This window comes from Paramormyrops kingsleyae, chromosome 18 (assembly GCF_048594095.1).
Source record: "Paramormyrops kingsleyae isolate MSU_618 chromosome 18, PKINGS_0.4, whole genome shotgun sequence".
In the NCBI taxonomy this organism is placed as follows: Eukaryota; Metazoa; Chordata; class Actinopteri; order Osteoglossiformes; family Mormyridae; genus Paramormyrops; species Paramormyrops kingsleyae.
In genome coordinates, this window is record NC_132814.1 from 2,650,281 (window position 1) to 2,667,087 (window position 16,807).

The window sequence follows — 16,807 nt, forward strand, 5'->3', positions numbered from 1 at the left end:
GTGGGAAGAATATCCACTTTTAAGGCTAAGACCTTACCTTGGAAGGACAGGGACCTGGACTTCCACAGTCCGATCTTCCGCCTGGCGATCGCCAACCGCTCCTCCCAGTTCAAACGGGCGGCACCATCCGAAAGGAAGTTGACCCCCAACACTTTGAGAGGTCCGTCACAGAGGGTGAGACCCCCTGCGACGCCCTCCCTCGCCTTCCAGCTGCCGAAATACTTGGCCACCGACTTACTGAGGTTGAGCGTCGCGCCGGAGGCCCTACCGAACGCATGAACAAGGCTCATGGCATGACCGAGAGACTGATCCGAGCAGACGAAAAGGGTGGTGTCGTCTGCGTACTGGGTCAGTTTAACAGTTTTCCCCCGACTTCCTGGGATAAGAAGGCCATCGACCCCGGGGTGGGCGCGAATGGCGCACGCCAGTGGCTCTATATAGAGCGCGTAGAGGAGGGGGGAGAGGGGACATCCCTGCCTCACTCCACTCAGCTGGGGCACCAAGTCACTCAGGAAGCCATTGATAACAACATGGCTCCCAACTTCGTTATACAAAGTGTGTAACCACCCCAGGTAATTGGGTCCAAAGCCAAACTTACCCAATACTTGAAACAGGAAGCGGTGATCTACCCGGTCGAAGGCTTTCTCCTGGTCCAAGCTGACCAGCAGGAGAGGGAGGTTCCTGTCCTCCACCCAGGCGATGGCGTCGCGGATGAGATGGAGGTTCCACGTCGCCGATCGACCCGGTACTCCACACGTCTGATCGCTGTGAACCAGATGAGCCATGGCCTTCTTCAGGCGTTCTGTAAGGGTCTTTGCGATGAGCTTTGTGTCTACACAAAGCATGGTCAGGGGCCTCCAGTTGCCAAGGTCGGCACGATCACCCTTCTTGTGCAACAAAGAAAGAACCCCTGACCTCATGCTCCTAGTGAGCAAACCCCGGCGCTGAACGTCCTCTACAACCTGCAGTAATTCCGGCCCGAGGACATCCCAAAAAGTGGAATAAAATTCCACCGGGAGCCCATCAAGGCCCGGTACCTTGCGGCGGTTCATCTTGCCAAGCACTGCGGTCAGCTCGGCCAAGGTGATGGGGGCTTCTAAGCCGTCACGAATGTCACTGGGAAGGCAAGGTGAGATGTTGTCTAGGAACCGCTCCCCTGCAACCGGGTCCGTGTCCCTAACCTTAAAAAGATTGTGATAAAACAATTTAGCAACCTCCAGCATGTCTGATGTTATTGTTACCGTTTCGCCGTTTAAGGCCCGGAGAGAGTCGAAGGTCTTCTCCTCCCGGGCTTCCCTGGCTCTCTGGAAAAAATGAGTATTGCACTTTTCATTGTTTTCCAAAAAGAACATTCTGTCGCGGAGCATTTGAGCCGAGGCAGCCTGTGCATGCAGGCGCCTCAGCTCACCCTTTATATCAAGCAGTCGCTCGTGGTCGATGGTGCCCCCGCTGTTGTGAGCGGCGTATTCATCCCGCAACCTTCTCTCCAGCTGCAGAATGGAGAATTTCTTCTCCATCCTGCGCTGCTTGCTGTACTGCATGGAGAAGGTTCGGATCCTGTCCTTCACACTCTCCCACCATTCGGCCACGGAGGGGAAGGTAGGCTTGTCCTTCTGCCACTCGGAGAAGTGATCTAAAAAAAGGTGTCTAAAATCGCTCTCCTCCAGGATCTGCAGGTTCATTTTCCAATAGCCACCCCCATATTCAGGGGCGTCTATGGAAACAGTGGCCTCCACTGCCAAGTGGTCAGTGGGCCACTGTGGGGAGAGGGACACCTTTTTAAAAACAACGGGGGGTGAGGCTAAAATATAGTCGATGCGACTGCTGGCTCCGCGACTATTGTGCCAGGTGAAGCCCGGCATGCTGGGGTTGCATATCTTAAAACCATCAACAAGTTTAAAGGAACGAATAAAATGGCGAAAGTGCCCAGAGCTGACATCCTGTCTACCCTCCAACGAGATGTTAAAGTCCCCTCCTAAAATCAAGTGTCGATCTGTGACACAGAACGGGGACAACTCTTCAAAGAGAGTTATACGGGACGAGGCCTCCACTGGAGCGTAGACACATATGGCCCGGAGGCGCTGTCCCCTCCATGTGGCGTCCACCCCCAAAACCCTACCTTGAAGAACGGTAAACGATCTTACTTCTTCAAAGGCGCGGTCGCCAAAAAGGATCCCGACGCCTGAGGAGTGGACACCACCTACGCTCCAGTAGGATCTACCCCTCTTCCATTGTCGTGAAAAGAGAGCCTCGTCCCGCTGGTCCCGGAGGTGGACTTCCTGCAGAAAACACATGCTGAAGGGAGAAGATGCCAGCTGATTAAAAACAGATGTGCGCTTTAAAACGTTCCTCAAACCCCTGACATTCAAGGTGACAATATTAAAATTGGCCATGAAATGTTAAAAAGGTAAAATACAATTACAAACAACACACTAAAATAATAAAAGCCAGCCATTAAAAACAATACCGCATTACTGCCCCCCCTCCTCAGTCAAACCCAAAAGGCCCCCCAGTTCCAGCCCCCCCAGGTACTCCTGTTCATTTGCTTTGTCCTGCACACTACTGTACTCCTGGGGGGGCGCAGGGGACTGTCCCAAGTCCCACACCAGATGGGGGGCCCCCAATGTCGGGGAGGGGGGACTCTCTCGGCCTTGGTCCCCGGCCGCCACTGCTGGCAAGGTGGCAGCCGGAGGGCTGGATGCGTCGGGTTGTGCCTCCCTTCTGCTCTTCTTCCTCCTCCGGGGGGATGCGCCGCTCTTTCTCCTCCTGCTGCTGACACCTGGAGCCAGGACTGGAGACCCCTCCTGCATTGCAGTCGCTGTCGCTGGGGCCTCCTCCACCTCGGCCAGGGCATCTCCTCCTGCCCCCGCCGCCGACTGTTCCTGCCCGGACGTGGGGGCTTGCGCTCCCCCACCACTCTCCTTGCCGACAGCTCTGCTGCCTAACAGAGCGTCGGCGTATGACGTTTTCCGTTGGGGGCAGGAACGAGCCAGATGGTCCTCACCGTTGCAGTGGATGCAGCGACGGGGGCCCTTGCAGTCCCTGGCCATGTGCCCCGGCTCCAGGCAGTTGCGGCAGCGCAGGTTGGCGCATCCCTCCAGAGTATGTCCAAAGGTGTGACACTGTCGGCAGAAGGGAGGCTGTCCGGAATAAAACAAGTAAGCCTTATTGCCCTGTAGATTAAAATAGGCTGGGGGATGACTAAACCCGCCCGCCCCATTAGCGTCCGGGCGCAGGCGGGCCTGGAACTGGCGTCGACCAGTCCAGATCCCCAGCTCATCCCGGATGTCCTTGTGGCCAGGAAGGAGGTCCACATACTTGTTCAAGAACTGGCGGACGGCTTCGCCGGACACATGCGGGTTAAAACAATGTACCGTAATTACCCGCTTGTCGGGCCACCACAGCGGCTCAACGGTGTATCGTCCCAGGAGAGGGTGCTGGGCCCTCTCCTTGCTCCGCTCCAGGACCTTGGTGTAGCTCTCGTCGGTGGACAGGGTGACCTCGAAGAACTGGAAAGGTCCATTCCGCTGCACACACAGGATGTCCTCCATGCGCAGGCCCAGCTCCCCGAAGGCCACCTCCCGGATGAAGGCCAGGCGGTCGGGGAAGGTGCCTACCTCCCCTTCGGCCCTCCAGCAGAACCGGGCGGTATTACGCAGGCCACCGCCTGCTACCAGCCACGGCCCGCTGAAGGGCTTCCTCGCAGCTCCGCCGGCCGTCGACATCCGGGATGGTCCACCGACGTCGTTCCTGGAGCAGAGTCCTCCTGCCGCCGTGGTCCCGACGTCCGCCGTGGTCCGGCCGCCGTCCGCCAATCCGGGACGAGCCGAGGAATGCTAAACTATAAAAGCAACTAAAAAATAAAAACACCAGTTCACCCGGCAGGGCGGCGGACAGGCCACCAGCCACTGCGGGATCCCCAGCCTAATAAAAACGAAAATAAAAGCAGGGATAAAAGGCTAAAAGGAAGGCACGGGTCGCCCCGTGGCAGCGGCGGTCAAGCCACCTACTGGTCACGCATTAGGGTCACCGTGCCTTCCTCTAAAAAAACCCGACGCAGTCCGTTAAAAGCGATAAAAAGAGCGTAAAATCCACTTGATCTTAGCCAAAAGGCCGAGAAGCGATACCCACAAATTGCGCCCCGCCGGGCGCCGGCATGCGGGATGCCGACGGAGCTGGCGCGGCTCAGCCCTCACCAGCCCCTCTGGCAGGTGTCGCCCGGCGAGTCCACGCGTGATCCAGGGAGACCACAGCCGCGCCACCGGGCACCTAACGCCAGCCGCTAAGCCGGGCCCAGTCTTCCTTTGACAGCAGCAGTGCAGCTCTGCTTGGGCAGAGCCTCCAAAAATACCATGAACTCATCGCTATCCCTCTCCACGGAAATCTTTAGTAAAAGGCGAAAGATTTATACGGGATGAAGAGAGACCCGAGTCGATATGGGGCCGCCGCCAAGCCCGTCGCCGTTAGCCGGGCCTGCGTGACGCCCCCGCTCGGAGTAGAATGCCCAGGGGCGTCGCAGCCGCCGTCCTCGGGGCCCCGACTCCTCCCTGTCCTCCTGTCCTCTCAAAAGACAGCAATCATTTTAACAAACATGAGGGGAAATTCAAAAGGCAAAGATGACATCATGCCTTACCTCAGCGCAGCTGTCCACCGCACAAACAGTGTGTCACCTTCCTTTAAAAAAAAAAAAAAAAAAAAAAAAAAAAAGAAAAACGGCGGGAAACGGGGGCCACGCACAGACAGGGCCCCCCCCCTCACAGCACTCAGTCTATTAGTCACTCACTCACTCACTCACTCACTCACTCACTCACTCAGTCAGTCAGTCAGTCAGTCAGTCAGTTCTGCCTTTCGACAACAGGGGGCAGTAGAGGTGCACCATTCCCGGAAGCACTGCAATACCGGGTCGATGCGTGGAGCGGACGGGGCAAGCCCCACTTCCGGCTCCCTGTTCCAAAAATCCGTTTAATATGTGGTCCCCTCCATGGGGGACGTATCAGATATTAAACTGATAAGAACAGATACTACACTTGATCTTAGCCAAAAGGCCGAGAAGCGATACCCACAAATTGCGCCCCGCCGGGCGCCGGCATGCGGGATGCCGACGGAGCTGGCGCGGCTCAGCCCTCACCAGCCCCTCTGGCAGGTGTCGCCCAGCGAGTCCACGCGTGATCCAGGGAGACCACAGCCGCGCCACCGGGCACCTAACGCCAGCCGCTAAGCCGGGCCCAGTCTTCCTTTGACAGCAGCAGTGCAGCTCTGCTTGGGCAGAGCCTCCAAAAATACCATGAACTCATCGCTATCCCTCTCCACGGAAATCTTTAGTAAAAGGCGAAAGATTTATACGGGATGAAGAGAGACCCGAGTCGATATGGGGCCGCCGCCAAGCCCGTCGCCGTTAGCCGGGCCTGCGTGACGCCCCCGCTCGGAGTAGAATGCCCAGGGGCGTCGCAGCCGCCGTCCTCGGGGCCCCGACTCCTCCCTGTCCTCCTGTCCTCTCAAAAGACAGCAATCATTTTAACAAACATGAGGGGAAATTCAAAAGGCAAAGATGACATCATGCCTTACCTCAGCGCAGCTGTCCACCGCACAAACAGTGTGTCACCTTCCTTTAAAAAAAAAAAAAAAAAAAAAAAAAAAAAAAGAAAAACGGCGGGAAACGGGGGCCACGCACAGACAGGGCCCCCCCCCTCACAGCACTGAGTCTATTAGTCACTCACTCACTCACTCACTCACTCAGTCAGTCAGTCAGTCAGTTCTGCCTTTCGACAACAGGGGGCAGTAGAGGTGCACCATTCCCGGAAGCACTGCAATACCGGGTCGATGCGTGGAGCGGACGGGGCAAGCCCCACTTCCGGCTCCCTGTTCCAAAAATCCGTTTAATATGTGGTCCCCTCCATGGGGGACGTATCAGATATTAAACTGATAAGAACAGATTTTTTTTTTTTTTTTTTTTTTTTTTTTTATTCATCTTTAATCAACATTTCTGCATACAATCTAAAACCAACACATAAAACTATAAAGACATTTATCACACTACCCATAATAAGCTAACTTCAACACTAAAAGAAATACACATATAAATCACACTCCTAACCTATTCAATCATAAAACAACAACATATATAACACATATTATAAAACAATCATATAATACCACATACATAAAACTTCTAAAATACTTCAACCCTACAACACCATTACAACACACGTTAAAACAGTATTAAATACATAAATACAGCAGAAATCCTAAAATGTCTAAAAAGGTAAAACACTATCATCATCAACAATATCCCCATTAAAACTAAGGTCCCCCCCCGACTCGGCAGCAACTAAAAAAGAGCGTTCATTAGCAAAGTCCTGCTGCCCTGCATAAAAACGTCTCTCTTGGGGGGAGACCAAAACACTTTGCAGATCAATTAGCTCTAAGGGGAAGATCGCTTCTCGGCCTAAAGCAGTGTCCTCGTTCCTCCGGGCCTTCTTCCTCCTCCTGCATTGGACAAACCTGGAGGGAGAGGTTGCGCGCTTTTCAGCCACGGCCACTTGACCCTTACCAGGGGACTCCACCGAAGCGCTGGAAGCCGTGGACTCCCCATCAGCACCGGCGAAGGGCTGTTCCTCGCTGTTCTCAGCTCCCCTCTCGGCTCCCCCGTGCATCTCAGCGCAGCCCGGCAGTGCCTGCTGTCGGGCCCCGTCCACAGCCGAACCCCGAGCAACGGCGTCGGCCCAGGACGGTTTGCGCTGAGGGCAGCTCCGGGCCAGATGGTCCTCACCTCTGCACAGGTTACACCGGAGGGGGCCCTTGCAGTCCTTCGCCAGGTGACCGACGTCCAGGCATCTCCAGCACTTCATGGTGGTACAGGAGTCCGCGGTGTGGCCCAGGCCGTGGCACAAGCGGCAGGAGGAGGGTTGCCCGGAGTAAAAAAGGTAGCCCTTGCAACGACCTATAATAAAATAAGCAGGTGGGTGGCTATACCCGTCAGGGGAGCTAGCGTCGGGGCGCAGGCACACCCGGAACTGCCTGCGCCCAGTCCAGACACCCAGCTGGTCTCTCACGTCCCTGTGCCCAGGGACCACGTCGACAAACCTGCCCAGGAAGGCAGCCACCGCTTCAGCTGGAACGAAGGGGTCCAAGACGTGGACGGTGATCACTCTCCGGTCCAGCTTCCACAGTGGCTCCACGTCATAGAACATCCGGCGAAGCTCTTCCTCCAAGCGGCTGCATGCAGCCAACATCCTCTTGTAGCCCTCTTCCGTAGTGCAAGTCACATAGAAGAAGGCCGAAGACTGGTTGCGCTGCACACAGATGATGTCTTCCATGGTGAGTCCCAGGAGGCCGAAGAGCACCTCCCGGATGAAGCACAGTCTCTCCGGGAAACTCTCCGGTTCCTCCTGGTGAGTCCACTTGAAGGCTGCTGTATGCCGGATGACTACGACGGTCCTGTGTGGGCTCCCGGACATCCTGGCGATGGTGGGCAAGAGAGTCCTCGGGAGCCGGGCAGGGAGTCGACGTGTCCTAGCTGGGTGCCTAAACTAATAAAAGCTGGAAATAAAAACCCAAGCTCACCCTGCGGGAACGGCGGTCAAGCCACCCGAACCTGCACGTTAGGCTTGCAAGGGCTACCCAAAATAAAAAAAAGCGCTAAAAGGAGACAACAGCTAGCCCCGTGGCAGCGGCGGTCAAGCCACCTGCTGGTCACGCTTAGGTTCGCTGTTGCCTCCACTAAAAAACCTGGCAATAAAAATCCCTCCAAAAAGCAGCACTTGATCTTAGCCAAAAGGCCGAGAAGCGATACCCACAAATTGCGCCCCGCCGGGCGCCGGCATGCGGGATGCCGACGGAGCTGGCGCGGCTCAGCCCTCACCAGCCCCTCTGGCAGGTGTCGCCCGGCGAGTCCACGCGTGATCCAGGGAGACCACAGCCGCGCCACCGGGCACCTAACGCCAGCCGCTAAGCCGGGCCCAGTCTTCCTTTGACAGCAGCAGTGCAGCTCTGCTTGGGCAGAGCCTCCAAAAATACCATGAACTCATCGCTATCCCTCTCCACGGAAATCTTTAGTAAAAGGCGAAAGATTTATACGGGATGAAGAGAGACCCGAGTCGATATGGGGCCGCCGCCAAGCCCGTCGCCGTTAGCCGGGCCTGCGTGACGCCCCCGCTCGGAGTAGAATGCCCAGGGGCGTCGCAGCCGCCGTCCTCGGGGCCCCGACTCCTCCCTGTCCTCCTGTCCTCTCAAAAGACAGCAATCATTTTAACAAACATGAGGGGAAATTCAAAAGGCAAAGATGACATCATGCCTTACCTCAGCGCAGCTGTCCACCGCACAAACAGTGTGTCACCTTCCTTTAAAAAAAAAAAAAAAAAAAAAAAAAAAAAAGAAAAACGGCGGGAAACGGGGGCCACGCACAGACAGGGCCCCCCCCCTCACAGCACTCAGTCTATTAGTCACTCACTCACTCACTCACTCACTCACTCACTCAGTCAGTCAGTCAGTCAGTCAGTCAGTCAGTTCTGCCTTTCGACAACAGGGGGCAGTAGAGGTGCACCATTCCCGGAAGCACTGCAATACCGGGTCGATGCGTGGAGCGGACGGGGCAAGCCCCACTTCCGGCTCCCTGTTCCAAAAATCCGTTTAATATGTGGTCCCCTCCATGGGGGACGTATCAGATATTAAACTGATAAGAACAGATTTTTTTTCTTCCATACTTTATTAAACAGTTCTGCACATCATTTAAATCAACACACCTGATCAAAACATATAAACATCAAACCTACACTTTTAAAATTGGCATCGTCATCCATGCATATTAAAACAACCTTTCCAGCATACATCATAAACAAATATTACAACAATGTAAAAGGTTGAAATTTTTAACATAATACACATCAATGGCAATTCAATAGAATCATAATAATAAGACATATTAAAACAGTATTAAACAAACAAATTATGCAGAACTATATACCATAAAATAATCAAAACAGTAATAAAATCAACAATTAAAATTACACACATTTACCCTTTAATTACATTCATCTGGCCATTTCTACAAATAAAATGTCACCTCAAATGCAAGCCATTAAAAGGTTAAAACCTTAAAAGAGGAACAGACCCACAGACCACAAATTTCAAACACAAGGGTCGGGTTAAAACAGGGTTATACACCATCCACACACATAAAATCTGAGACTTCGGGCATAAAATACGGTTAATCACAGAAACAAAGCACACCAAATAGATTAAAATGTTAATAGATAATGTTAATATTAATAAATACGTGCTAAAAGTGATCAACCAGTAGTGCACAATAAATTCTGTACATGCAATTATTAAAAAAGTATTTAAAATACAACACACGCACAAAAAAAACAAAGCACACTCACCTAAAACCCAAAGTACCTTCTGTGTGCTCCAGAAAGGTGCGTCATGTCCACCCTGTAGAATGGAGCGTCACCACCTAAACGAAACGGGGCTAAAGCCAAAGGAGGCCCTTCCACCTCTCCTTGGCCTCGTGGTAGCCCCGCTGGATGACGTCAGTCTCCATCCTGAAACCCAAGTCGGCCCGGATTTTACGGAACACCCCTTGTGCCTCCAGATGAACCCCTCTGCGGATGAGCGCGGTCCTGGCATTCCACAGCTCTCGCTTGGTAATGCTGACCAGCAGCCACATCCAGGGGCCGAAGGGGTTATGGAGCTTGGGGTCCCACCCCTTCAACACCTTGTCGTAGGTCAGACCGGGCTGCGGGTCCACACGTCCACACAGGCCCGCTACCAACCCCCAAACTCTCTGTGCATGCCCACAGTCCCAAAACACGTGCCTGATGGTCTCATCCTCGCTGCACTCGGGCCTGGGGCAGCGGGGGTGTCTGGTCAGCTTATGCCTATGTAAGACGTCCCTGACTGGCAGCTTACCATGAAGGCACTGCCAGTTCAGGTCCTGCAGCCTGTGATCCAAACCCTTAGGCTGGATTCTCGCCCATGTGCCTTCCTCCAGGCCCAGCATGGCCCGAGTCTCCCTATGACCAAGCAAAGCCCTATAAAGCGCTCTATGCTTGGTCAAGGCCTCTGTCTTGACACCTGCCGGAATAAACTTACTCCACTTGACAGCGTGGCTGTAGTGGGCCGGCAGGGTCTCAGCCTTGGGGCCGAGGTTGGTCCACGACGCCACCAGGCGTCTCATGGGGAGAGCCAGCCACAGACGCACAAAGTGCTGATGGGGGTGCTCGAGGGGAGCTGCCAGGCGCGTGCAGAGCTGCGAGAAGAACAGGCAGTCAAGCTTGAGAGGAAAGTCAATAACATCCCTCCCCCCACTGTCCTTTCCGAGATACATCACTTCCCTACGCACGTACTCGTACCTGCCCCCCCAGACGAGGTTGAAAACGTCTCTCGTCAGGCCTCTGCGCATGAAGCGGGGCAAAGGGTACACATGTGCAAGGTAGAGCAGGGTGGGAAGAATATCCACTTTTAAGGCTAAGACCTTACCTTGGAAGGACAGGGACCTGGACTTCCACAGTCCGATCTTCCGCCTGGCGATCGCCAACCGCTCCTCCCAGTTCAAACGGGCGGCACCATCCGAAAGGAAGTTGACCCCCAACACTTTGAGAGGTCCGTCACAGAGGGTGAGACCCCCTGCGACGCCCTCCCTCGCCTTCCAGCTGCCGAAATACTTGGCCACCGACTTACTGAGGTTGAGCGTCGCGCCGGAGGCCCTACCGAACGCATGAACAAGGCTCATGGCATGACCGAGAGACTGATCCGAGCAGACGAAAAGGGTGGTGTCGTCTGCGTACTGGGTCAGTTTAACAGTTTTCCCCCGACTTCCTGGGATAAGAAGGCCATCGACCCCGGGGTGGGCGCGAATGGCGCACGCCAGTGGCTCTATATAGAGCGCGTAGAGGAGGGGGGAGAGGGGACATCCCTGCCTCACTCCACTCAGCTGGGGCACCAAGTCACTCAGGAAGCCATTGATAACAACATGGCTCCCAACTTCGTTATACAAAGTGTGTAACCACCCCAGGTAATTGGGTCCAAAGCCAAACTTACCCAATACTTGAAACAGGAAGCGGTGATCTACCCGGTCGAAGGCTTTCTCCTGGTCCAAGCTGACCAGCAGGAGAGGGAGGTTCCTGTCCTCCACCCAGGCGATGGCGTCGCGGATGAGATGGAGGTTCCACGTCGCCGATCGACCCGGTACTCCACACGTCTGATCGCTGTGAACCAGATGAGCCATGGCCTTCTTCAGGCGTTCTGTAAGGGTCTTTGCGATGAGCTTTGTGTCTACACAAAGCATGGTCAGGGGCCTCCAGTTGCCAAGGTCGGCACGATCACCCTTCTTGTGCAACAAAGAAAGAACCCCTGACCTCATGCTCCTAGTGAGCAAACCCCGGCGCTGAACGTCCTCTACAACCTGCAGTAATTCCGGCCCGAGGACATCCCAAAAAGTGGAATAAAATTCCACCGGGAGCCCATCAAGGCCCGGTACCTTGCGGCGGTTCATCTTGCCAAGCACTGCGGTCAGCTCGGCCAAGGTGATGGGGGCTTCTAAGCCGTCACGAATGTCACTGGGAAGGCAAGGTGAGATGTTGTCTAGGAACCGCTCCCCTGCAACCGGGTCCGTGTCCCTAACCTTAAAAAGATTGTGATAAAACAATTTAGCAACCTCCAGCATGTCTGATGTTATTGTTACCGTTTCGCCGTTTAAGGCCCGGAGAGAGTCGAAGGTCTTCTCCTCCCGGGCTTCCCTGGCTCTCTGGAAAAAATGAGTATTGCACTTTTCATTGTTTTCCAAAAAGAACATTCTGTCGCGGAGCATTTGAGCCGAGGCAGCCTGTGCATGCAGGCGCCTCAGCTCACCCTTTATATCAAGCAGTCGCTCGTGGTCGATGGTGCCCCCGCTGTTGTGAGCGGCGTATTCATCCCGCAACCTTCTCTCCAGCTGCAGAATGGAGAATTTCTTCTCCATCCTGCGCTGCTTGCTGTACTGCATGGAGAAGGTTCGGATCCTGTCCTTCACACTCTCCCACCATTCGGCCACGGAGGGGAAGGTAGGCTTGTCCTTCTGCCACTCGGAGAAGTGATCTAAAAAAAGGTGTCTAAAATCGCTCTCCTCCAGGATCTGCAGGTTCATTTTCCAATAGCCACCCCCATATTCAGGGGCGTCTATGGAAACAGTGGCCTCCACTGCCAAGTGGTCAGTGGGCCACTGTGGGGAGAGGGACACCTTTTTAAAAACAACGGGGGGTGAGGCTAAAATATAGTCGATGCGACTGCTGGCTCCGCGACTATTGTGCCAGGTGAAGCCCGGCATGCTGGGGTTGCATATCTTAAAACCATCAACAAGTTTAAAGGAACGAATAAAATGGCGAAAGTGCCCAGAGCTGACATCCTGTCTACCCTCCAACGAGATGTTAAAGTCCCCTCCTAAAATCAAGTGTCGATCTGTGACACAGAACGGGGACAACTCTTCAAAGAGAGTTATACGGGACGAGGCCTCCACTGGAGCGTAGACACATATGGCCCGGAGGCGCTGTCCCCTCCATGTGGCGTCCACCCCCAAAACCCTACCTTGAAGAACGGTAAACGATCTTACTTCTTCAAAGGCGCGGTCGCCAAAAAGGATCCCGACGCCTGAGGAGTGGACACCACCTACGCTCCAGTAGGATCTACCCCTCTTCCATTGTCGTGAAAAGAGAGCCTCGTCCCGCTGGTCCCGGAGGTGGACTTCCTGCAGAAAACACATGCTGAAGGGAGAAGATGCCAGCTGATTAAAAACAGATGTGCGCTTTAAAACGTTCCTCAAACCCCTGACATTCAAGGTGACAATATTAAAATTGGCCATGAAATGTTAAAAAGGTAAAATACAATTACAAACAACACACTAAAATAATAAAAGCCAGCCATTAAAAACAATACCGCATTACTGCCCCCCCTCCTCAGTCAAACCCAAAAGGCCCCCCAGTTCCAGCCCCCCCAGGTACTCCTGTTCATTTGCTTTGTCCTGCACACTACTGTACTCCTGGGGGGGCGCAGGGGACTGTCCCAAGTCCCACACCAGATGGGGGGCCCCCAATGTCGGGGAGGGGGGACTCTCTCGGCCTTGGTCCCCGGCCGCCACTGCTGGCAAGGTGGCAGCCGGAGGGCTGGATGCGTCGGGTTGTGCCTCCCTTCTGCTCTTCTTCCTCCTCCGGGGGGATGCGCCGCTCTTTCTCCTCCTGCTGCTGACACCTGGAGCCAGGACTGGAGACCCCTCCTGCATTGCAGTCGCTGTCGCTGGGGCCTCCTCCACCTCGGCCAGGGCATCTCCTCCTGCCCCCGCCGCCGACTGTTCCTGCCCGGACGTGGGGGCTTGCGCTCCCCCACCACTCTCCTTGCCGACAGCTCTGCTGCCTAACAGAGCGTCGGCGTATGACGTTTTCCGTTGGGGGCAGGAACGAGCCAGATGGTCCTCACCGTTGCAGTGGATGCAGCGACGGGGGCCCTTGCAGTCCCTGGCCATGTGCCCCGGCTCCAGGCAGTTGCGGCAGCGCAGGTTGGCGCATCCCTCCAGAGTATGTCCAAAGGTGTGACACTGTCGGCAGAAGGGAGGCTGTCCGGAATAAAACAAGTAAGCCTTATTGCCCTGTAGATTAAAATAGGCTGGGGGATGACTAAACCCGCCCGCCCCATTAGCGTCCGGGCGCAGGCGGGCCTGGAACTGGCGTCGACCAGTCCAGATCCCCAGCTCATCCCGGATGTCCTTGTGGCCAGGAAGGAGGTCCACATACTTGTTCAAGAACTGGCGGACGGCTTCGCCGGACACATGCGGGTTAAAACAATGTACCGTAATTACCCGCTTGTCGGGCCACCACAGCGGCTCGACGGTGTATCGTCCCAGGAGAGGGTGCTGGGCCCTCTCCTTGCTCCGCTCCAGGACCTTGGTGTAGCTCTCGTCGGTGGACAGGGTGACCTCGAAGAACTGGAAAGGTCCATTCCGCTGCACACACAGGATGTCCTCCATGCGCAGGCCCAGCTCCCCGAAGGCCACCTCCCGGATGAAGGCCAGGCGGTCGGGGAAGGTGCCTACCTCCCCTTCGGCCCTCCAGCAGAACCGGGCGGTATTACGCAGGCCACCGCCTGCTACCAGCCACGGCCCGCTGAAGGGCTTCCTCGCAGCTCCGCCGGCCGTCGACATCCGGGATGGTCCACCGACGTCGTTCCTGGAGCAGAGTCCTCCTGCCGCCGTGGTCCCGACGTCCGCCGTGGTCCGGCCGCCGTCCGCCAATCCGGGATGAGCCGAGGAATGCTAAACTATAAAAGCAACTAAAAAATAAAAACACCAGTTCACCCGGCAGGGCGGCGGACAGGCCACCAGCCACTGCGGGATCCCCAGCCTAATAAAAACGAAAATAAAAGCAGGGATAAAAGGCTAAAAGGAAGGCACGGGTCGCCCCGTGGCAGCGGCGGTCAAGCCACCTACTGGTCACGCATTAGGGTCACCGTGCCTTCCTCTAAAAAACCCGACGCAGTCCGTTAAAAGCGATAAAAAGAGCGTAAAATCCACTTGATCTTAGCCAAAAGGCCGAGAAGCGATACCCACAAATTGCGCCCCGCCGGGCGCCGGCATGCGGGATGCCGACGGAGCTGGCGCGGCTCAGCCCTCACCAGCCCCTCTGGCAGGTGTCGCCCGGCGAGTCCACGCGTGATCCAGGGAGACCACAGCCGCGCCACCGGGCACCTAACGCCAGCCGCTAAGCCGGGCCCAGTCTTCCTTTGACAGCAGCAGTGCAGCTCTGCTTGGGCAGAGCCTCCAAAAATACCATGAACTCATCGCTATCCCTCTCCACGGAAATCTTTAGTAAAAGGCGAAAGATTTATACGGGATGAAGAGAGACCCGAGTCGATATGGGGCCGCCGCCAAGCCCGTCGCCGTTAGCCGGGCCTGCGTGACGCCCCCGCTCGGAGTAGAATGCCCAGGGGCGTCGCAGCCGCCGTCCTCGGGGCCCCGACTCCTCCCTGTCCTCCTGTCCTCTCAAAAGACAGCAATCATTTTAACAAACATGAGGGGAAATTCAAAAGGCAAAGATGACATCATGCCTTACCTCAGCGCAGCTGTCCACCGCACAAACAGTGTGTCACCTTCCTTTAAAAAAAAAAAAAAAAAAAAAAAAAAAAAAAGAAAAACGGCGGGAAACGGGGGCCACGCACAGACAGGGCCCCCCCCCTCACAGCACTCAGTCTATTAGTCACTCACTCACTCAGTCAGTCAGTCAGTCAGACAGTCAGTCAGTCAGTCAGTCAGTCAGTTCTGCCTTTCGACAACAGGGGGCAGTAGAGGTGCACCATTCCCGGAAGCACTGCAATACCGGGTCGATGCGTGGAGCGGACGGGGCAAGCCCCACTTCCGGCTCCCTGTTCCAAAAATCCGTTTAATATGTGGTCCCCTCCATGGGGGACGTATCAGATATTAAACTGATAAGAACAGATTTTTTTTTTTCAATACTTTATTATACAGTTCTGCACAACAATTAAAATCACACAAATATACAAAGCATATAAACATCAATTTGCACTGTCATCAAGACATAATAAAACAGCCTTTTTGGTTCACAAATACAGATCCATAAATACTTTATAAAAGGCTAAAACATTCTCAACACAGTGCTACTTATATATGCTATACAAAACAAACCATTATTAAAACAATATTAAACAAAACATCTCCAGAACTGCAATAAAACACAAAACTATAAAACCACCAAAAAATGTCATTACAATATCAATTAAAACACAATTACAATTAAATGGCCATTTACACAAATAAAATGCCACCTTAAATGCCAGCTATTAAAACCTAAAACCATTAAAGGAGGAACACACCCGGCGACCTCCAACCTCTACACCAGGGTCAGGTTGGGACAGGGTCATACATTTCCACACACGTAAAATCAGCACCTCGGGAATAAAAACAAGGTCAATCATTTAAAAAGCAGCACAACAAACCAGAGTAAAATGTTAATAAATACAGTTATTGTTAATATGAATAAATAGGTGCTAAAAATGATCAACCAAAAACCGTGCTCAATTAATTATGCACATGCTGTTAGATAAAACCATTTTGAATACAACACACGCAAAAAAAAAAACAAAGCACACTCACCTAAAACCCGAAGTATCTCCAGTGTGCTTCGGAAAGGTGTGTCACATCAAACCCTGTAGAATGGAGCGTCACCACCTAAACGAAACGGGGCTAAAGCCAAAAGAGGCCCTTCCACCTCTCCTTGGCCTCGTGATAGCCCCGCTGGATGACGTCAGTCTCCATCCTGAAACCCAAGTCGGCCCGGATTTTACGGAATACCCCTTGTGCCTCCAGATGAACCCCTCTGCGGATGAGCGCGGTCCTAGCATTCCACAGCTCTCGCTTGGTAATGCTGACCAGCAGCCACATCCAGGGGCCGAAGGGGTTATGGAGCTTGGGGTCCCACCCCTTCAACACCTTGTCGTAGGTCAGACCGGGCTGCGGGTCCACACGTCCACACAGGCCCGCTACCAACCCCCAAACTCTCTGTGCATGCCCACAGTCCCAAAACACGTGCCTGATGGTCTCATCCTCGCTGCACTCGGGCCTGGGGCAGCGGGGGTGTCTGGTCAGCTTATGCCTATGTAAGACGTCCCTGACTGGCAGCTTACCATGAAGGCACTGCCAGTTCAGGTCCTGCAGCCTATGATCCAAACCCTTAGGCTGGATTCTCGCCCATGTGCCTTCCTCCAGGCCCAGCATGGCCCGAGTATCCCTATGACCAAGCAAAGCCCTATAAAGCGCTCTATGCTTGGT

General features: G+C 54.3%; 6 non-coding genes and 2 pseudogenes across 6 annotated transcripts; all 8 read right to left on the reverse strand.

Moving 5' to 3' along the window:
- Positions 1-4,320: 4,320 nt before the first annotated feature.
- Positions 4,321-4,434, reverse strand: LOC140580075 (U5 spliceosomal RNA). Its single transcript, XR_011983850.1, has one exon. It is a non-coding gene; the product is annotated as a U5 spliceosomal RNA (small nuclear RNA).
- Positions 4,435-4,865: 431 nt separating this feature from the next.
- LOC140579973 (U2 spliceosomal RNA) lies at positions 4,866-5,057 on the reverse strand. Its single transcript, XR_011983764.1, has one exon. It is a non-coding gene; the product is annotated as a U2 spliceosomal RNA (small nuclear RNA).
- Positions 5,058-5,252: 195 nt separating this feature from the next.
- On the reverse strand, positions 5,253-5,366 carry LOC140580076 (U5 spliceosomal RNA). The gene has a single exon (XR_011983851.1). It is a non-coding gene; the product is annotated as a U5 spliceosomal RNA (small nuclear RNA).
- Positions 5,367-5,779: 413 nt separating this feature from the next.
- On the reverse strand, positions 5,780-6,017 carry LOC140579944 (U2 spliceosomal RNA; annotated as a pseudogene).
- A 1,968-nt stretch (positions 6,018-7,985) lies between these two features.
- On the reverse strand, positions 7,986-8,099 carry LOC140580077 (U5 spliceosomal RNA). The gene has a single exon (XR_011983852.1). It is a non-coding gene; the product is annotated as a U5 spliceosomal RNA (small nuclear RNA).
- Positions 8,100-8,531: 432 nt separating this feature from the next.
- LOC140579909 (U2 spliceosomal RNA) lies at positions 8,532-8,718 on the reverse strand. The gene has a single exon (XR_011983739.1). It is a non-coding gene; the product is annotated as a U2 spliceosomal RNA (small nuclear RNA).
- A 6,043-nt stretch (positions 8,719-14,761) lies between these two features.
- On the reverse strand, positions 14,762-14,875 carry LOC140580078 (U5 spliceosomal RNA). The gene has a single exon (XR_011983853.1). It is a non-coding gene; the product is annotated as a U5 spliceosomal RNA (small nuclear RNA).
- A 429-nt stretch (positions 14,876-15,304) lies between these two features.
- Positions 15,305-15,518, reverse strand: LOC140579945 (U2 spliceosomal RNA; annotated as a pseudogene).
- Positions 15,519-16,807: the final 1,289 nt, after the last annotated feature.